The sequence below is a fragment of the Tribolium castaneum genome, chromosome 7 (assembly GCF_031307605.1).
Source record: "Tribolium castaneum strain GA2 chromosome 7, icTriCast1.1, whole genome shotgun sequence".
Lineage (NCBI taxonomy): Eukaryota > Metazoa > Arthropoda > Insecta > Coleoptera > Tenebrionidae > Tribolium > Tribolium castaneum.
The window spans coordinates 6,493,860-6,507,690 of NC_087400.1; positions in this window are offsets into that span (position 1 = coordinate 6,493,860).

Here is a 13,831-nt window from a genome sequence, read left to right on the forward strand (position 1 = left end):
CGATCACGTGTGATAGTTTGATAGTAAAGTCAAATAAATTTATCAAAAAATATTTCCATTTTTGCGTCGACTAACTGCGTTTAGAAATGGTTCAGACTGTCAGTCTTTGTCAATTTACTGTTTTTCTTGATACGAATTCCAATTTTAAAAAAATATTTCTTGAAAGAACAAAAATGTTACGTCTAAACTCTTCATCATGAACATTTTTTCCTTAATTTTAAGAAATGATAATCATCGAAGAGAGAGAAATTGAACCTTTCCTGACAAGTTTTACGTTTATTATTAATAAGCATTTAGAATGTTGGATTGTTTAAATAATGTTATGTACAAAATCTATAAGAATTTGGGAATTTGTCTATGCATTTACAAAATAGGTAGGTACTTCAACCCAAAATTGGGTATAATTTTTAGGAAAGTTGAACCTGTCGCTGCTTGGCCGCCTTTAGCATCTACGTGAACTTTAGATTCTGTTTCAAATTATAAAGTTATTGGAGTTCACAATTTTGTTACGGTTTTCACACGAGAAGACTTTCAATATCATTTTTTGGGAAATTTGAAAAGACGACGCGAAATATGAAGGGTTCTTGATGATAAATTTTTGGGACGTGATGTTTAGCTAAAAATTGTTTCTGAAAAAAAAGCATTTTTAGCATTGAAGTATGTTTAATGTTAATGTATTTAATATTAAAATAAATATCAAAAAATTTCAGAAATGTAAACATAATTATTTGTAGGTATTCAATTATTTTCTTTTTTTAAATAGTCTTCTCAAAATTCTTACATTTCCTACGTTCCTGGTTAAATTTGATGTAAAATTATCTCAATTTATGCATTTGATAAAAATCATAATCTTGAAATTATTTTCGAGATAAACTTCTGACATAAGTTACTAACAAAAATTTTAATAAAAAAAAGGGTATAAATATATACCGTATCTATATAACACAAAATTGGCTCGGTTTGACGTTCAGTGTCCCAGCTCTCCTAATAAAGGAACTCTAGTAGTGACCAATTGTGCTATAGTTATGAAATAAACAGTCTCATTGATTTTTCTCACCGTTTCTCTCACTGAAAACAATGGTGTAAGGAACCTAAAAAGTGCACCTGTAAGGTAAAAATTATTTTATTAAAGGTTCTAATCACATTACGAAAATTTGCACTTCTAATAAGGGTTCGTGCAACATAAAAAAGTTTACAAGACCTTCCTAAATTAAGTTAAAACAACTATTTTCTTTAGTTTTCAAAAGTAAAAACGCATAAGCCACCAAAATCTCGTCAAGGATGGAAAACATCGATGAATTCTAAACAGAAACTTTAAATATTAAAAAGAATGGCTGTAATTATATTGTATTAAACACAAAAAACGTCTTTCTTTTTTTATAGTGTTGTCATGCTAGCATAAGCACCTAGCACACACTATTGAGTTGTTAGATTTTAAGTTGGCAACGTTAAATAAATAACAAAATTCTCACTTTCCACTTTTATATTTAAAATGGGCTTGTGAATGATAAAACTTTTCATTTAAAAGTACTTAATTCTTACAATCCATGCTTTAAAAACTCAAACGTATACAATTTGACTGCAGTTTATTAACAAAAGTAATTTATTAAGAAAAATGATGAATGCGCCGCGTTAACCATGTATTGCAGGTCTTCAGAAGTTTGAATAAAACTATTTTGATTTGTATTTTATGCAGTTAAATACGTCGGTTTTACAATACGAAAATACAGTGTTGTGAAAAAATGGTGGATGCGCCGGGTTAATAAATTGTTGCAACATTTCAAATAAACCGCTTCAGTTTTGTGTTTGAAGCAGGTAAAGTCGTCAGTCGGCTAAAATGTGTTTGGTTTGACCGCAGCCCATTACCAGTCGAAGAACTCTCGAATTCGGCCGGTGAAAACTTGCCCTAGGTTCCGGGGCACCCCAGGGAGGGACATTAGTCCACGTCCCGAGTCTGTGTCACGTGCTTAATCAAACCACTGCTATTAATCAATCCGGTCCAAAGTATGCGCCCTACCACCTGACATTATTACATAACATTACATTATGTTCAGCGAACAAATTATACAGCCACCCTCTTTTTACAGCCATCAATCTAGGTCACTCTGTACGTGCCGATCACTCTCTTAATAATTGCGACTTTAAAACAGTTGCGACAAGAGAAATATGAGAATGATTATAAAAAGCGGCCACATTTGCATAGGAAACATACGCGAGTGTAAAACGCAGTTGTCAACAGTTCCAGCGATGTGACACGTCTTTCCATGACGAGATCCGCATTCTAAAACGTCACACTAATTCAGTTTTTTGCCCAGACATGACCTTATTTTAACGCATTTTTATTACACTAGACAATTATTTATTCATTACGTCTCTTTGGAGCTGCTAATTAAATCTCTTCGGGGCGAACTAGGGAAGACTCGCAGCTAATGGAAAGTGGCGGTAATGGCGTAAATACATTATTTGGAAGTATTTGCTGCGGCAATAACACAAGCTGGAGGGACTGAATAGGCGAATTCGCCTATAAAATTTGCGTGTAAAATTTCAACATGGTAGTCATAATCTGCTTATTTTATATAATATGCGTTGCGAGTTTCTAAATAATTCAGGTTTGTAAGCTTGTAATTTGTGGGCCTGGAGCAAAAATGTAAATTACTCGTAGCTATCCAATATAGATCAAAGAGCCGATAAAGCTTTTATATTTTCTCTCTTAACAAATTTTCTTTAAACTTTTTAAATTAAACGCCTCCAAACTGCGAAATTTTCTTTCGGTAAATTCCAAGGTGTGCGCGATTTTATCAAATATGTATTAAAATAATTGCCGACTTTTCGAAAAAACACAGCCTTCCGAGATTACCTGTCTAATTAGTGGAGCCCCGGTTTTGGTTATTTTGTGGTGCAACGTTCGTGCATAAGAATCATTAGACACATTACCTCTAATCCGCTTTGAAATCAAGCCTTTCGTCTTTGTTAATTTTGCTTCGTTAATTAACTAACACAGCGGTGGCTAGAGTAGAAGTCTTCAGAAAATGTTAATTTTCGCCAGGAATTCGATATGAGAACAACATTTATTATTCAAATCCCCGTTAAAACAATGCCTCCACTAATTCCTTAGACCGGAATGGAAACATCTCCATTCTGTGTGAATGATATCAGCTGTGACGACGCCGCACTCTCCGTAACGTAACTCTAAAACCAGAACTGCCAACGACACCTGTTCAGATTAAGCGAATAAATCACCTGTTATTAAAACGGGATTATCGAGTTAGAACATATTTTATCTAATTTTTCCATTAGATCGAACGAGGGCAAGCTTTAGACTTCGGCACAATTAAATTACTTCGACGAAAAAAGCGGTAATTATCGATCGAACGACGGGCTGCTGCGATTTATACCAACTCCAAAACAGGTCAGGTCAGGTCAATTAGCTTTATTTTTTTCGTAAAATCTCTTTCTGAGAGTGTTGTGAAGCTCTGAAAGAGCCAATTTGTCCCCGTGAGGTCTTTTTATTGGTAGGTAATCGACGTCCGCTTAATTAAATCCTCTCTTAATTACGCCGTCGTCGCCATTGCATAAACAATACAATTTATTACGATCGGATGGCTCGGCTCGAGAAAATAGAAATTTCGACTGTTGGAATTTATTTTTTGGGATAGATTATATTCACGAGATATTTTCCCGAACTGACAAGACCTCTGGTACGAGTATATTTTATTAGATTTAGGTCGTTTAATTCGAATCACGTTTCTTGTAGATATCCGCCTTCTCCATTTAGAACCCGAGGATGTGCCGAATGAGGTATCAACGTAAAAGCCTAAGACAACACATAAACCCTAAGTCGCGAATAGAAGCCATTATGCTTTAGGCACGAAAATTTGTTTATGAATGCACCGCACAATATATATCATCTTTGGTGTAAAACGTACTTCACATTTTTATTACCGATCGTAACGCCAATCCGAGACACATTGCCGGTGTGTACATGTTTTCACACAGATGGATACAAGACGAAATTTCGCAATCTTAAAATAAACTAATTAAGGGGTGCCGAGAGGTTTTACAGCCAATTATACTAACATTAATTTTCAGCTAATAAGCATAAAATTGAATCCTCGAGAATTAATTAAGAGGAAAGTTTAGAGCAAACGCCTCGAAATAACTAATTTTGATAAAATACGTAAAACATACCAGGTATGTATGTGATTCATTTTCTAGGTATATTTTGTTACGATTTCATCACAAACATTAAAAATCTATATTTGAGGTTTTTGGAATCTTTGCTTATAAATCTAAACACACAAAACAAACGTTTATACTATGAAAGTTAACTGAATTAAAAATATTAATTTTAATAAAAATGGTGGATGCGCCGGGATAATATTAATTTTTTAGTATGGGGTATTTTATTGCAAAATTTACGGTATTATTACGTTACCTTGCAAATGCTATGAGCTTTAACATTTGTTTATTGATATGTAAAACATTGAAAAAAAGTTTCAGAATTTTAAAGTATGTGTATTTATTACAGTTTGTTGTAAGGTTGGCTGCAATGCAACTTTGCCGAAACAGGTGAGTACTTAAATATTTTGTTTTAACAAAGTACGAGTAGGCAGTTTTTAAAATTGTATTTTTTTAAGCTGATTGCTTACTTAACATATAAAAATTATAAAAGTATCGAACGAAAATATTTACCGAAATTATTTAACCCGGCGCATCCACCATTTCAACAAGTTTAGGTAAAACGACTAACTAAAAAAAATAAAAACTTTTTTCTAACCTAAAGCAGTTTGTAATATATTTTATAAGGTTTTTTTAATTCCTTTTTTAATTTTTTCTTTTTTAGCGTTTTTTTTAATAAATGTGACTGTTGTTTTAAAAACGTTTTTGAGTTATAATTAAATAAACTAACTGGACAAAACTAAGTAATTGTTTTATTACGTTGTTATTTTTCAACTATTTATTTTATATTAAAATTAACAAAGTTTTTAAATTTTATTTGAAAAATTAGACATCTTTTATCTATTTGTTTCATGTATTTCGTTTTCAAATTACATACTTCGTGTACATTTACTATTAACTAACAAACGTTTGGTTAAACAACTGTTTGAATAAAAAATAAATGGAAATTATTGGTTAGAAGTCCAACTGACTTAGTAAATAGTTTTCCAAACAACACTATTAAGCTTGAAATTTCATAATTTTATTTTTACGAGGTTAGCGTCGGTGGCACAGTGTATAAGCTGTAATTTTGTACGATTGAATTATTGATATACATATTAAGCATAAATAAAAATAAATTCTACAACAATTTCTCCAATGTTTTATATATCACAGATCAAATGTTGAAGCTTATAAAATTTGGAAAGTAACGTATTAATACTGTACATTATGCAATAATATGCTTTATATTAAAAAATTGACATTAGCCCGGCGCCTCCACCATTTTTATTTAAATTAATTCGGTTAATTTTTATAGTATAAACGTTTGTTTTGTGTGTTTAAATTTACAGGGAAAGTTTGAAAAAATCTTAAATATAGATTTTAAATTTGACTGTTTGTTTGTGATGAAATCGTAAAAAAATATACCTAGAAAGTAAATGACTTGAATAAAATCATTAAATATTTTTTTGTACAAACTTTATTGAAGTTGATATAAATTATACTATTATCACAATTTATAAAAAAACTCACATTTGAACATATATTAAAAAAAACAAAAATAAAAAAATATAAAAATTAAACAAATCCATTTTTTTAATAAAACGGTTTGTAATTAAAAAAAAATAAAGTTATTTTGATTTGTGTATTTAAAGTTTTGTAATTTTTTTTTAATTCTGCTTATTCAAACAAACGGTCGTAAACAAATATTGTTTATCGAATATAACTTTTAGAATTACAGTATTTTTTTACTATTAGCAAGGTCAGATAATAGTATGTTGTAATACTGTATTGTATACTTACATAAGAACCAAAATAGCACGTGTTATCTTTTATTGCAGCGAAATACTGCAAAAAAACTAGTTACAATTTTTTTAATGTGGAAGTTTATTGAATTTAAAAATTATAAATTTTTAGAAAAAATGGTAATAATAAAAAATATAAACAATTGAAGAGAGTGTAAACACCACCAACATTTTGTAAAATTAATATCCCGGCGCATCCACCATTTTTGCACAACATTTTTTTTTTGTCTGCAAAAAAGCTTCAAATGCCTCAAATATTCAATTTTAAATTTATTATTAAAATTTATTGATTTATGGTTAAATTAACTCACAAACCAAACAACGTTTAGGCAATAGTAAAAATTGCCAACTTTTTTAAGCCAATAATATATGAAGTGTCTTAGAAATTTTTTGCAATTGTAATTAATTGTCAGTTCTTGAATGTTGCAATAACAGTTTTTCAAAAATTATTTTTAGTTGCTTGAGTGTTTAAAGTTCCCGTTTCGCCCACGAATTTTCGATTGTTTTTGTCTCATGTTCCCACGTCTTTGTTCTTTTTGATTTATTCACGATCCGCAAAAAAATAACGTCAAGATATGTCTTTCATAATCCTTGCCCTCGCGTAATAAATTACCAGATATGAAGCCTTTCCATCATGCGACTCCGACATTTTAATATTTCAAATTACACACCTCCATTGTTTCGTGTAATTAAGTAAAGTAGTGTTTACTCTGGTTAAGAATCCCGTGATTAAAGCTATGCAGATATTTTTATGATAAAAGTGTAAATATACATTTCCCGGCCCTGTTTCTAATAAAGTTGAAAAATTAAATGAAAAATAATTCGTCACGTCCGCAATAAAGCGTGTTTTTGTGCATTCCACTGTCATAAATTTATTCCTAAAGGTGTAATAATGCCGGTAATTTACTTTGCCCTTTGACAAAAATTCACAACGTCATCCTATAAATTTTGCATTATGCCATATGACACTTTTCCTGGGCCTCTTTTCACCTAGGTTTTGTCGGCCAACGATGCTCGAACAAACGACTATCACTTCCGTCACATGACTTTATTCATCTCCTCGACCATAAAATTCCGGCGTTTCCGGCGCGTTATTAGCGATGCGTGTGAAGACAGAATCGATATCGAAAAGTTGGAATAATTTATGTTTTCTAATTTAAGTATCCGCAAAAAATTACAGTCGAGGTTTAACGAGCGACGATTATTTTATCAAAATCGAGCAAAAATTTAAACGCGGCTAATTAAAAGTTTTATTTATTTCTTGTGAAAGATGGCTTTGATAACGTAAATGCGAGTGGAAAGGTGCAACAAGAAACGGTAATGGAGTTTCTAATTGGATTATTTTTTACACCGATTCGTAAAATCGAGATCACCGGGCGAGAGATAACTAAATTATTTCGGAATTAATTCAATGTAAACGCCCTCGATTTAACCCCGAATGTGTGTTTTTCAATACATTAGTTTAATTAAAACTATCAATTTTTCACAAAGTTTTTTTTCTAAAATTTCATATCAGATTTGTTTTTTAAATATTTTATTTTTTATTACTACGTGCAATTTTTAAAACCTTCAATAATACAAGTTTGTTATAACGATTGAACGTACATTTTGATTGAGGTGAAACTACGGACCCGGACTACGAGCTCTGAATACAATAATTTAACTCTAGAGATATGTAAAAAGATGATTTTTTTTAAATTTTTTATTGTATAATATTAAATTTTGAATATCTCTCGTGATGTAATAAGAATTAGTCTTTCAATTCACTTTTAACATCGAAGCTAAAAAATATTGTTTAAAGAGTAAAAAAGTAAAATTTTCCAAATAAGAGAATTTGTATAAATTTTGTACTTTTTTTTCGATTTGTCTGGCAATAGGTCCAAGAGGTTTTTACACCTGAAATAGTATTTTTGGTGGAGTATTAAAAAAACTAATTTAGAATTTAGAAATTGAAATTATGGTAAAACTACAAAATAAACATTTTTTATAATATATGAACAGACTTAATAAAAATGAAAAAACCAAATGTTTTTAAAAACTTTTATTGAATTTGCTTTGTTGTCTGTCTGTCTGTTTCATATTTTTGGAGCCAAATTTAAAAAAAATTCCGTTGTCGCAATGAATTGAAATTTTGCATACTTACGTAATCTGCGTGACAATGCAATCCTATGTCGCCAATTATCTCTTAAAGGAGTTAAATGTTTTTTTTAGTTATGTGTACATACCATAACTTATACCAACATTAACGGTATGTTCGTCATTGGGAAATGTATTAATACCAAATCATTTTCATTCCGTTTTGTTACAAACAAATGTCGCTATATTTTAAAATTTATTTTTATTGAACAATAGAGGATAGATACAGAACAGAGGTTAGGATCTTTTTTTAATGTTAACAGCTGTCTTCTATCACATACCACTAAACAAGTTTGCACAAATCAGCAAAATAATGATGTAGGTTAATACGGCGAAAATAAATCTCAGAGGAAAAGACGTTTAGAATAAGTAAAGACTAAAAAAAATTAATAAAAAAAAATAAAAAAAAACATGTTCTTTTAGAAAAAAGCTTTTATTTAAAAAATGTACTAAAAAGTAAAAAATAACGTTTTTCACAATTTTTACAAATCTAGATTTTTTACGTTTTTACCACGTTGTTATTTGGTTGTATAATTACGTTTTCTTAACGTTTATTTTACGTAGTTTTACCAATTTTTAACGTTTAAAATACGCATAAACTTAAAATTGCAGTTATGTAAAGCACTTAAAAATACTTTAAGTTTAACTAATAGTCGTATTTAAAACGTTTGTTTCAAACGTATAATTAACGTTTAAAAAAACTGAATTTGGTTTTTATGGCACTGTCTAACATTAAAGTAATTTTTTAATTGAACGTTATATTAATGTCGTGAAACTAAGTATAAATAAAAAAAAACAGAAAAAAGCATTAAAAAAAATGAAAATTGCATTAAAAAGTAAATATTTTGAAAAAAGATAGAATAACATTTCTCAATATTATAGGCGTTTCAAAAATGTGAGAAAATAAATAAACACAAAGTTTTGGCATAATTAGCGCAGAATACTATAATTGGCAGTACAACTAATTTTAATACGTTAAATGAATGTAATCAAAATATTTTTGTTATTGTAAATTAATTGTTATTTTGTAATTATTACCAAAAAAAAAATAGGTTTATCGCTAAATTAAAATAAATGTGGGCTTAGTCGCAACTAATTTGAAACGTTTATGATATATTGATTGAATTTAAATTAAATTTTTGGTAGGCGATTATTGCGGTGTTAACAAAGCAATGGCTTTGAAACAATGCCACTCCAATAACTATTTTGTGGTTAAAAATTCAAAGCTGATTATTCCAGGTTCGTTCATTTTGCCTCAGCTAAACAGCCCCATATTTAGGGCTATTTCAGCCACAAATAACAATCTTGTATCCCGTCTCAAACATCCCATAAAGCTAACCGGGATCAGTGGGCGTCCTTCATCAAGCAACTCCTCGAGGGGGAATAACCTGCAGTGGCTTGACGTTTTAAATTTGGCCGTGTTATGGCCAAGCACTTTGATACAATGATCGATGGAGCGTTTATAGAAAATATTAAAGTCGATTGAACGGAGGTGATTGTGCGTGTTAAAACATTGTAGAGCACTTTCTCGCGAACGATGCTCAATAATACTAATATGCGGTTGCGATTCGTTTCGATTATTTATTGCCACTTTCGTTCTACGCCCCCGAGTCGGCGATGATTCATCATAAACACGATTTTAGTGCTCCGGTAGTTGAAAAATTCCGGTGTGTGACCAGTGCACGCAAACTGCGTCAAATTCCAGTTCGTTATGTAATGCAATTTCTAATCCCGCTGCTTATTTAAACCCGGTGGTAATTTACATTTGTTATGAGTCCGTACACATTAATCCTATCAAACTGCATCCACAATCATCAATATATGACCCCATAACCGAGCCAAAATTCGCCATTTTGCCGATAGCAACAAAGCCATATTTTTATTGAATAAAATCGGACAGTTTTGCATCAGTATCAATCCGTAATATTTTTTTATCAAAGAGGAAACATCTTTATAAGTCATATACGTCGAAAATATTATTATTTACGTCTACGGGAATGACTGCAGACATAAAGGAAATATATGGCGAAAGTTGGACGAATTTGGGTCGAAGCATGGAAGTTTTTCTGTTCGGTGTTTTGACCCCCACGACTTTAAATATTCAATTAGTTGTTATTTCTGGCCAAAAAAAGTTAAATTAGGAAAGCCTTCGATATTTTTTCACGGCAAAAACGTAATTTAATCTCAACATCTGCGTTTGAAGTGCTCGACCCTTATTTCTTCCTAACACTCGCATTTCTACCCCAACTCGTTGATACCTTAATTCGGGAAAAAATCAAAATTGCCGGCGATAAAGCCGGAATAAATCGTCGCTTTTCGGCTCATTCTAAAATGTTGATTGAAAATACTGTTTCAAGTTTTAGTTTGTTTTCCGGTGGAAGTTCCCGACAAACGGCCGGCAATTGAATTTCTTCGGGAACTTTTTCTATATTTTATTTCGCTTGAGCGTCCATATCCGCTACAGGGACAATGTGGAAGGCGAATGGAGGCAGTGTTTTTGCAGCAAAACTGTTAAGTTTGTTACGTCTCAATTTTGACTTAATTATTACGGCCTGAAAACGTGTCTTTTACTTAAATAAAACCGCTTAAACATATTTCATTCCGCGCCGGCAGTGGCAAAAAATTACAAAAGCTTTGTGTAAAAGTTAACTAGCACATCCCCTGAAATAAAAGTCTACCTGAATACTTTGTGAGTTACGATTATGGCCGTCGGAATTCCACTTATTACTAATTATATTCCAACTCAAAGCAGAATTTTAATTATAATTCGCCGGTTTTACATATTAAAAATTTGAACATGTTTGCGGGTTTTATTTATTTTGCCTTGATTGTCGGCGAAAATTCCCGGAAAAACTCCAAGCTGAAATAAATTAAACTAGTACACGTCCTGATAAAAATTCAATTAAAGCCGCAATATTTCACCTTCTCAACTTCAGCCGCTGAAATTTTATGCCCAAATTCACCGATTCGGGGTTTTATAATTCGCAAACAATTTGAGAGAAAAAATCAATCTAGCGACATTCCCATAAATTTTAGAATGAGTTAATAAAGGCAAGTTTTTAAGCGCCGGTTGTTTATGGTTGCTGCGAAGCATCCACAGAGAAATAAAACACAAGCAAAGACTGATATTGGTCAAACAGTGAGAAAATATCTTTTATAAGCAATTCAAATGCTAAACAATCTTTTATGTTATTGAACCGGTGCCAAGCGTACTTTACTGAGCCAATTTAACTGCAAATGGAGCCATAACTTTAATCTTGACTATTTTTTTAATAGTGGCTAGGTGCTGCAATTGAGCAAATTGATAGAAATTTATTACGTCATAACGTTGCGACTGACTTTACAACTGGTAACGCTTTTAGCTATATCAAAAGTAATTACGGGACGTTCTTTATGTTTCGACTTGCAATTTTCCACCAAATGCAAATATTTATGCGCATGTATTGTCTAGCCTTTCGATATTTGCTCTGAATCAAATCAGTAAATGCCTATTTAATTAACAGCCATTCTAAAAATAATGCAACCTGACACTGAAATTTTCAAAATAATATTAGTATGTAAAGTTTCTTTCAAAATACACGATTACTTTTGAAGAGTGTTTTTCTAGTTTCTGATAGTTTGGAAAATGCAAATTGGTAATAAATTTATTAGTAATATTACTTTTTTATCTCCGTATTTTTTGCAGTCCCGTCCGTTATTGCAAACATGTAAGTGTTGCTTTTACTTATAATCATTACTAATTAAAACTTGTGTGAAGTAATTTTTTGGAGTTATTTTTATACACAAATTTTTTGTCCCATCCGTCATGTCCCATCCGTCACGTGTAAACAAAGAGTAAATTAATCTACAGATTTTACAAATTGCCTTGATTCATCAAGTTCCAGCTTTCACTTCAAAAATAATTGTAGAAATTAGTGCGTTTTAAATTAGCAGAACAATTATTCTACAACAAAAATGTGAAGTCATTTTTGTGTCCCGTCCGTCATCAATTTATATTTCTTTTTTCTGCTCGTATTTCAAATTTGAAAATGTGGTTCTAATTGTGGATTGCAAACAGTTTGACTCGTATTAAGTTTCTTTAAAGAAAAATTTACCTCAACTGATACTGTTAATAAAAACTGAAAATAAAATTTAAAAATTAGTGCAAAGTATTTTGTCTGTTGAAATGAAACGACTGTTAAAGTACTGTTATTACTTTACATTCTGATACAAGACGGAAACACTTTTTTCATAACAAAGTTTGTATAATTTTTTCAGTCGCTGTTGTAAAAAATTTTTATTCAAAGAGTCAGAAACTTATTAAAGTCTTACACCTGCGAAGTTCAGGATCGGTTTTAGTTTTTTGTCGTGAGGGCGAGAAACTTGCAACCCGTTCAATGGTTTAATTTTAGATTTTTAATTTTTCGATTTTGCGACAATGCTTTAAAAAACCCTTGAAAAAAACTGATTTTTTTTATTTACAATTTTCAAATTCTTTTAAAATAAAAAACCTGTTTAGTGTCCACATGACAGATTTCGTTAAAAAGTTTAGAAAAATCTTCATGTGACATTTCCTGAAGCATAATTTGCACTTAAATTGTCCATTTTACAGAAAGTTTCCAAATAATTTTTTTTTCGCAGAAATATTCAGCGAATAGTTTTTTTAGCACAATCTCGTTTTTACAACAAATGAACTTTTCATAAAAACCTTGTTTTACTGAAAAACTGTTGTGTTCGGTAATCGAAAGCTCTGTTTGCGATTGGCTTACAAATGTTGAACAATGACATTTTATTGATTGAATGAAATTTGTGAAATTCCTTCGTGTACTAGCATGTCAGACTTTTTGCTTTAAAAAGTGTAGTATTTTTAAAAATAAATTTTCTGAAATAGCTTTCACCGGTTCATGTGCTTTAGTTTGATATCTCATAATTGTCTAATAGCAAAATACTTTTTTAGACAAGAAGGAATGTACTCTCTAAAAATAAGTTAAAAAAAATACAGAGTGTCGGGGAATGGCTTAGCAATATTTCGTATGTGAATTTGTCATGAAAATAAAGAGAAAACAAAAACTTTCCAATCGTTTTTCTAAAAAATGCGTACTTTCTTCAGAAATTTTTGTTGACCCACTTGTTGAGAACCACTGTGTGGCTTTATTAGCAGTTAATTTTTTCATTAAACAAAATGAAGATGGTGGCGTATGGGCGATTTAAAATTTTTCAAATTTGTGACTAGTGTATTCATTTGTGTGGGAGGTTCGATTTTCGGTCCTGGCAAAAAAATTGTTTTTTAACAGATCACAAATTGAAATAAAAAAATAACGTAGTGGACCAAAAAGTTGATTTAACTCTGCTGTTTTGTCAATAATATTAAAATTTACGCTAATTTTTATAATTCTAGTTCAGCGGTTCTCAAACTTTGGGGCTTTAATTTCAGAATGAGTTTTTGGAAAAAGTATGCATTTTTGATTTACACAAATTTTGCTTAATCGATTTGTTTTGCCATTCTCTATCTACCTTTAAATTTTTGCTAAACCACTCCTTAACAAGCTGTATTTATATTTTTGAAAGTTATGCTTTGGAAGTGTTTGACTCTATTTATTTTTAGCTGGCTTTTAGAAACAAAGTTAGAAGTACGAGTAGGTGGTGTTTATTGATTTTATCGTAGAGAATCTAAATGTCAAATAAAATACCAATAATCATTTAAAAAACTTGTATCCTCCCACATATTATACAATTTCCGACCATTTTTCAGA